Source organism: Saccostrea echinata, unplaced genomic scaffold (assembly GCF_033153115.1).
Source record: "Saccostrea echinata isolate AGI-Se365-2 ecotype Australia unplaced genomic scaffold, CSIRO_AGI_Sech_v1 ptg000022l, whole genome shotgun sequence".
Taxonomy (NCBI): Eukaryota; Metazoa; Mollusca; class Bivalvia; order Ostreida; family Ostreidae; genus Saccostrea; species Saccostrea echinata.
Genome location: NW_026889771.1, coordinates 5,045,554 through 5,054,687, shown reverse-complemented (window position 1 = coordinate 5,054,687; position 9,134 = coordinate 5,045,554). Strand labels below are relative to the sequence as shown.

Sequence of the window (9,134 nt, the reverse complement as noted above, 5' to 3'; positions counted from 1 at the left end):
AGATGACTTAAATCAATTTATCTCAGCCAGAATTGGAACCAAAAAACTAATCATAAAAGTGGCCAAACACATGAACAGACAGATGGACATGATGATTCCTATGCTTATATACACCCAAAGTTGCCAAAGTAGAGCAGATGCAGTGGTTAGAGCGTCTACTCTAGAGTAGCAGAGAAAGAAGCTGATCCTTACATCGCGAGTTTGAATCCCACTGTGAGACATGGAGACCCGTTCTTCAGATGAGACAGAGGTATTAACCGAGGTCCCATGTCGCAGTAGGTGCTGGTACGATAAAGATCCCTCACTGCTCAATGGCCGTAAGTGCTGAGTATAGGACAAAATTTTGCAGCTCTCCACCGACAAGTGATGGCGTCTCCATATGAGTGAAAAATTCTCAAGAGGGACGTTAAACAACAAACGCTATACACCCAAAACTTTGTTTGCAGAAGATTTTGTGATACATGCTTTACAAGTATACATATTGTTCATAAGGGAATAAAAATGCTATAATATATCATTAAGGAAAGCAACTGAAATTAAATGTGCACTTCTAATTGAACTAAACAAAATTACCCTTTGTCAGAATGTAGATTTATAAACAGGAAGGCTGTTTTTCTTCATTTTTTCCATGTCAGATTCAGACTGTTCTTGAAAAAATTCTGGCATACACCCTGTAAAAGTGAACAGTGCAGATAATAAAGAGCTTCTAAATAAACTGCATAATATTTAAATGATCCACTTAAAAGGGATAACAAATGCATTTAACTCCATCAAGGAGACCAACTGATATCCATATATATAAATCAGTACATGTATTTTAATTGTGATATTTTAATATCCTAGTAATTTACATGTTTAGTTTCATGAAATAACTCTATTTACCTTTGTCCAATGACCAATGAGCACAAGCACTGATTTTTCCTCTTTTTTCTTAACGGAATCACCAGGGCCAGTCTGCGGTCCATATGATTCTGGCATATGTACACTCTGTAAAATGCATATTTGTACCATGTACAGGCATATGAACAATATTTCTATACAACATACATATATCATTAAACTTAATAATCTTTTTTTTCCAAAATTCATTATTCATATTGTTTTGCTGTTAGCAAAATTCAACAAAAACTATACCGTATACATGTATATACTTGCCTATAAGTTGGTCCACCTATAAGTCAGTTGTATTTTTTGAGGTTATTTTGGAGGGATTTGCTATTGACCCGCTTATAAATCGGTACAACTTTTTGCCAGAATCAATTGACAATTTCAAATCAATGCTCTGATGTTTTAACCTGGTTTCAAAATACTAATCTTTTTATGACTCACCTATAAGCTGGACATAGAGTATATACAGTACCTGCATTATACATGCATTAGGAAGACCAAATGCATTATTGCAATATTAAAGAGACCATTGTGGTAAATGAAATCAATGTATGAATTGTATTCAAAACTGCAGGTGTACTAATTTGTCTGAAGTATATCATGATATAATGTGATACACAAAGACTTTAACAGGATATGTACATATACCCACATGCCTAAATGTAACAACAGGAATTATCGTTCTACAATAATTTATTGAAATTGCCAATATGAATAAACAAAAGCAAACTTTGTTTCAATTGTATGAACTTTAAGTTTTCTTTTTACACCACGGTCAGATAATCTAACTATCCCCCCTGGTTGGCTACCGGGTCCTTCGTTAGACTGCCTTATCGGACATGATATTTACTAAAGATTTGATTTTTGGTACTGACTTTTATACTCAAAATAATGTCTTTAATTGTTTAATTTCTTGAGTTCAATATCACTTTGATGTGTTCAGTGTTTACTTTGATATGTAATGATGTGTATAAGCGTGTATTTTCGATAATTTAAACTTCTAGTACAGTAATCGTCCCCAAGCCGCTGTTTCATTATCGTGTCATAGTATCTCTGAGAGTGCATTTTATTAACACCTCCAAATCACCTGGCCTGCGTAATTAAATTTAACTACCAAAAACAACAGCTTGGGACTAATAAGGTGTGATTATCAGCAATGGTCCCATGAAGCCTGTGCTAGACCTAATGGAAACGTTCAACAGACCGTAAAATTAGCATAATGGGATTATTGTGTACTAAGGTGTGAATTCAGCGGAGCAAGAATTTGTTGGACTTCGAGATAACGCATGTGTTTATAGCACTTGGGACCGTAAATCTACTTCGAGATAAGCGAGGTATTTGAGATTTCCGTGTTCGAGATACCGGGGTTTTTTAAAATCATAAATATAATAAAAATGGCCGGGACCGTTGATTCACTTCGAGATATCCGTGGTATTCGACATACCGGTGTTCGAGATACCGAAGTTTACCTGTATATCGATACATATCTAGATTAATGAATATATCGTATCAAAAACAAGAGGCCCATGGGCCACAACGCTCACCTGAGCACATTGGCTAGGAAAAAGCACAAATCACTTCAGTATTGAAAAGTTTAAAGGGGAGGGGGCTTGGATTTTGAACTACCTGAGGAAGCTTCCATATCAATATAACAAATGGCTTTACTGTTCTTGAGCAGAAGATTTTTAAAGATTTTTTTCCTATATATTCCCTTGTTAGAAATTTGATCCCCCATTGTGGACCCTCCCTAACCCCCACCCCCCATCATTTGAACAAACTTGAATCTACACTACCTGAGGATGCTTCTATATCAATATGACTAAACATGGCTTTTCTGTTGATGAAAAGATTTTTTCCTATATATTCCTATGTAAAAATTTGATCCCACGTTGTGGCCCCACCCTACCCCTGGGGTTTATGATTTGAACAAACTTGAATCTACACTACCTGAAGATGCTTCCATATCAATATGACAAAACATGGCTTTGCTATTCCTGAGAAAAAGATTTTTCAAGTTTTTTCCCCTATATATTCCTATGGAAAACCATGATCCCCCATTGTGGCCACACCCTACCCCCAGGGGTCATGATTTGAACACAAACTTGAATCTACACTACCTGAGGAAGCTTCCATATCAATATGACAAAACATGGCTTTGCTGTTCCTGAGAAGAAGATTTTTCAAGTTTTTTCCCCTATATATTCTTATGTAAAACTATGATCCCCCATTGTGGCCCCACCCTACCCCCAGGGGTCATGATTTGAACACAAACTTGAATCTACACTACCTGAGGAAGCTTCCATATCAGTATGACAAAACATGACTTTGCTGTTCTTGAGAAGAAGATTTTTAAAGTTTTTTCCTATGTATTCCTATGTAAAACTTTGATCCTCAATTGTGGCACCACCCTTACCCTGGGGGTCATGATTTGAACAAAGTTAAATCTACACTATCTGAGAATGCTTCCATATCAATATGACTTAACAAGGCTTTGCTGTTCTTGAGAAGAAGATTTTTCAATTTTTTTTCTGTATATTCCTATGTAAAACTTTGATCGCCCCTTGTGGCCCCACCCTACCCCGAGGGGTCATGATTTGATACAAACTTGAATCTTCACTACCTGAGGATGAATCCACATCAATATGACTAATTGTGACTTTGTTGTTCTTGAGAAGATTTTTCAAGATTTTTTTCTACATATTTCTATGTAAAATTTTGATCCCCCATTGTGGCTCCACCCTACCCCTGGGGGTCATGATTTGTACAAAATTTAATCTACACTACCTGAGAATGATTCCATATCAATATGACTAATTGTGGCTTTGTTGTTCTTGAGAAAAAGGTTTTTAAAGATTTTTTTCTATAAATTCCTATGTAAAATTTTGATCCCCCATTGTGCCCCCCCCCCCCGGGGGGGTCATGATTTTGTACAAACTTGAATCTACACTACCTGAGGATGCTTCCATATAAATTATGACTAATTGTGGCTTTGTTGTTTTTAAGAAAAACAATTTCAAGATTTGTCCTACATATTTCTATGTAAAACTTTGATCCCCCATTGTGGCCCCACCCTACCCCTGGGGGTCATGATTTGAACAAACTTGAATCCGCACTACCTGAGGATAATTCCATATCAATATGCCTAATTGTGGCTTTGTTGTTCTTGAGAAAAAGATTTTTAAAGATTTTTCTATATATTCCTATGTAAAACTATGATCCCGCCTTGTGGCCCCATCCTACCCCTGGGGGTCATGATTTGAACAAACTTGAATCTACACTACCTGAGGATGATTCCATATAAATATGACTAATCGTGGCTTTGTTGTTCTTGAGGAGAATATTTTTAAAGATTTATTCCTATATATTCCTATGTAAAACTTTGATCCCCCATTGTGGCTCCACCCTACCCCAGGGGGTCATGATTTGAACAAACTTGAATCTTCACTATGTAATGAAGGTTTCACCTAAGTTTCAACTTTTACAGCCCAGTGGTTCTTGAGAAGAAGATTTTTAAAAGATACTACTAAATTTTCACTAATTCTTAATTATCTCCCCTTGAAAGAGGGTGTGGCCCTTCATTTGAACAAACTTGAATCCCCTTTACCCAAGGATGCTTTGTGGCAAGATTGGTTGAAATTGGCACAGTGGTTCTTGAGAAGAAGATGAAAATGTGAAAAGTTTACAACAACAACAACAAAGACGACAACGACGACAGACAACGGACAAATTTTGATCAGAAAAGCTCACTTGAGCCTTTGGCTCAGGTGAGCTAAAAATAACTTAATTCCAATACATTTTGGGCAGGCAGTTTTTTTATGTAATTCTGTGAAAAACTTGGGAATTTCAATCACCAAAGATTATATTTACTGGTAATTGTTTTGAATTAAAACTGATCAAAAATGATATAATCATTAAGGAGGTAGCACATCTTAAATGATTATTACAAAATCATAAAAATACATAGACAACTTTACTTAACATGTTGATTTTACAGTCAAGAAAAGTTTGAATTTGAAGTGTAATTTTTAAAGACGGTGAGACAAAAAATTAAAAATGAGTAAAAAACAATTATTATTTTTATAAAATTCATGCATAATGATTTATAAGACCTTTTTGACAGAATTGTTAAAGAATTCAATATATTGCTTATCGCATTAAAAAATGTCTTTCTTTTTTTTTTTTTTTTTTTTTTTGCTCAATACACAGCCCTAGCAAAAATGATATACAACAAGGACTTCGATTGGATTATTAACATTCATTCGATTGATCATAATTATTAACTGTTATTGCACTTTCATTTTCAAAATGTTGTTAGGTACATTGTTTGTTCACTCTTTTGCATTGATATTATAATTTATAAAAGAGTATTTTAGCAGAAAAAATTATCAATTTACCTTTCTTGGAATAAAGACATGTTGACCCTTGAGCTGAGATTTTCTCTCTTTCCATAGATTTGTTACACTGGGGTCCACATGATTCTAGCGAGACCCTGTAAAAAAGGACTTAACTATGGAAAAGCATGAAGAATATATGCCTATTATACATATCTTAAATTCTAATGAAAACAATGTTTTTTAATTAAGATCCATATATTTCTAATGATTGACATAATACAAATTCAAAATAAAATATGCATGTCTATATTATACACTGTACCTTAAGCAGACCAATTGCATTATTACATCCTTCAGGAGACCAACTTAAATCAATGTTTGAGAACTACTTGTGAGAACAATAAATTTGTCTACTTTACAGTACTAAATGTACATGGAATCTATAGGATGATGTTACTTTAATTGAACTGCCTTAGTTCAACACAGTAATCTAACAAAGAAATTGAGCCAAAACAACATTTTAAGACTTTTTGAACAGTGCATGTTCCTATCATTTCAAAACCATTACCAGTAAAAATGCTAATATAGGAAAATGATGACAATTAATTAATATTGTACTTTCAGGTATATTAGATGAATTAATCTGATTCGTCAAGAAACATTTGTTAAAAAGCACTATTATCCGCTGAATAATGAAGCCACGACCAGTGTCACAACAGTCAACATTGCTTAACGACGGGTGATATTCCAAAAAATAGTGACTGCGCAGATTTATGTGCTCAAGGTTCACTATTATTTGTATTTGTATAAAACATTCAGTATAATATAATAAATATTGCATGTACTCGAGTGTAATATTGAAATTTTTCACCCCTCGAAAACCAAATACGTCAAAAAGGGGATGGGTTTCTTTTCCAACTTCTACATAGTTTTGCCCCTGCAAAAACTGGTATAGACCTTGGAAATGTTTAAACGGGCTAAGAGAAATCAAATGCATCAAGAGTACTTAATTGTTTTTACCCAAGTTACATGCCAAAAAAGATTCAGAGAGACGTCACATAAAGTTAACGTTGATTTGAACTGAAGTTAGGGTGTCAAAAATCATTCACATCCAAAAGTGACATTGATCATGTGTGGTAGATAATAAACTCCTACGAGCTAAATATGCTGCCATAATCAAGTGAGGATCTTTCCCTAATCCTATATATAAATCCATTTACAATATTATATGCACTTAAGCAGCTGTTTATGACATTGTAAAATTATATAAACAAGACCGGTTTATATAATTTATATCAATTTATATAATTAATAATATAATTTATATAATTTTATCAAGATAAGTGTATGGGGTAGAGGGAGCAGACATTGAGAATCAATGTTGTCGGTCCTCATGAAACTAAACTAACAGTCTTCCAAATAACCCGGGAGTCCAATGCCAGGGACCTGTTAAATTTGCAGCCGGGCATGTAAAAATTGCCAAATTACATGTCCGAAGAGGGCATATGTGAATCTTCTTTCATCGTACGATCTTTACTTGCCATTTATTCTGTCCTACCCCCATTATTCGCTTAAACGTTGCTATATGTAATGTCGATGGATTGCCTGTCTACATTCTCGATACGACCTGTCAAATGATTGTCAATCTAATCATTGAAGTGTTTACTTTAACCTATTTGTTTTCTCGAAGTTGCTTGCTAAATTACGAGATGTTCATCAATGCCACATACTGTGGCACTACAGTCATGATCCCATTTCTGAAATTCAGTTCAGCTAAACCGGCCAACAAATGACCAGCATGCAACTCAAAAGTTATTTATGAACAAAAACACTTTAGAAAATGGCAATCACAGGCCATGGTTGGTTTACGACGCTGAAAAAATTAATATAAAACCTTTATACCTAATGGCTTTTTTTTGTTGCACAATACTGGTAAATGTAAGAATTTTGAGTAGGACATGTACAAATTTGAATGGGCTGGGTAAAAATGATAGGTCTACATGCCCGAAGGGCATGTGCTGAAAAAGAATTGTTGTGAAGACTGAACTAAAGCGACAGCGCTGGGTGATCATATAAAGTCCCCTTTATTACATAATAATTTGGCAAATTATCAACACATCAAGCTAAAATTTCCAACATATCTTAACGGTGAGAATTTTTATTTTTTAAGTTGAAACCTCGTGACATGTGAAAAAAATGAAATTTGTATCCCATCTAAAGTCTTAAAATGTATCAAGGTAATTTTCGATACAAATTTGTGGTTGGGGTTATAAATGAAGGATAAAACCAGAGACCTCGGAATGGAATACTCGAAAGTCTCTGGTTTTATTCTACCCCCAACTGGAAGTTGTATCCCATCTAAAGTCTTAAAATGTATCGAGGTAATTTTCGTGGAATAAATGAGTGCTTTACAATAAAGAGACTCGACCAGATACGTCTGAAACGATTTATTTGACAAGAAAAAAGTCTCTTGAAGCGAACGATGTCATTTTAAAGTAGGTTAATGATTGATAATGATAGATACATGAACAAAATATGAGCTTGAAGCGGGGGTGCCTGAAATTGAGTTAGATACCTTGTGGTAAAAATAAGTAGGGGTGCACCGTATATGAAACAAGTGCCTGTGATTGATAGTCTGAAATTTCTCTTCACCTAAATATTAAAAGCTTGCAGTGATCGCTATAAATCTATACAAGTCAACAGTCAAGTTACATACGGTAAACTAACATAAAAACAAGATTACAACAGTCATGATTACAGAAGGTATATTTTGAAGACTCTAGGTCAGTAGGTGAATGTAAACAGGTAAACACACGTGGGACAGTCACCGCAAATATGAACCACAAAACGACTTATAACATTAAAATGTAAATATTCATCTGCACACAGATTTTTGCATAATAATAATAATTTTTAAAAAGTGTAAATTAAAATATAAAATAAACAAACCTCAAACCTTGTAACAAGGCTTGTTTCCCTACAATCTTATTCTGGTTCTCTGTCACTGAAAATGCAGGGAACCAGGCTGCGTTATTAACTCGTACACAGATTTGTTGATACGAATAAACCTATAAACATATATACGAAATAAAATATTATCATAAAAAATGAAGAATTTCAAATTGCTTGAAAAATTATCTTTATGTAGTTTATAATAAATGGTTGTAATTGTTTATTAATTTCTATCTATCCATTAAAATTTGATACGTATATCAGCTTAATATGTACAATGTATCCGTCTGAACAATTATTGTTATTACACTCCCTGTCACATCTTCACAGTTAAGCCTGTAAACATGGTAAGTAGGAATCAATTTCAGTTGAAGGGGACCAAAACCAAACATTTTTCAGTTTCATTTGGTGGGGAGGGGGGGGGGGTATAAACCTCAAATGATCATTTTATCTCTGTCACTGAACTGCTGAAAATAATGAAGGGAACTAGGCTGCGACAATGATTTGTTGACTGAATTAAAATACGAAATAAATTATCATACATACGAAATAAAATAATTTCATGAAAAAATGAAGAATTTCCAATTGCTTGAAAAAAAAAGAAGCTTTTCATGTATGTGATTTACAATAAATGGTTGTACTTTTATATTTTCTATATATCCATTAAAATTTCACAGTATCAGTATTTCACTATTTGTAAACATTAAAAATAATATTAAATAAATGTTACACTCACTGTGGCTTTGACTGAGTTACTGTCACATCTTCACAATTAAACGAGAATATTCCCTTCCGTAAATATTGCTATATATATCTGAACTGTTACCAATTCATCTTTCTTTGGTGAAAGAAAACCTCAGGGATGGAGAATAGGCCCGTACGTAATTTAGTTGGAGGGGGGGGGGGGTGAGCACAACCAAACAACATTTTTCAGTTTCAGGTTGGGGGAGGCTACAAACC

At 34.2% G+C, this 9,134-nt stretch overlaps 1 long non-coding RNA gene across 1 annotated transcript; it reads right to left on the bottom strand.

The window, feature by feature from the left end:
* Positions 1-575: 575 nt before the first annotated feature.
* LOC133190293 (uncharacterized) lies at positions 576-8,345 on the bottom strand. Its single transcript, XR_009721585.1, has 4 exons — positions 8,172-8,345; positions 5,283-5,377; positions 883-987; positions 576-671 (listed from the first exon to the last, which is right to left on the bottom strand). It is a non-coding gene; the product is annotated as an uncharacterized LOC133190293 (long non-coding RNA).
* Positions 8,346-9,134: the final 789 nt, after the last annotated feature.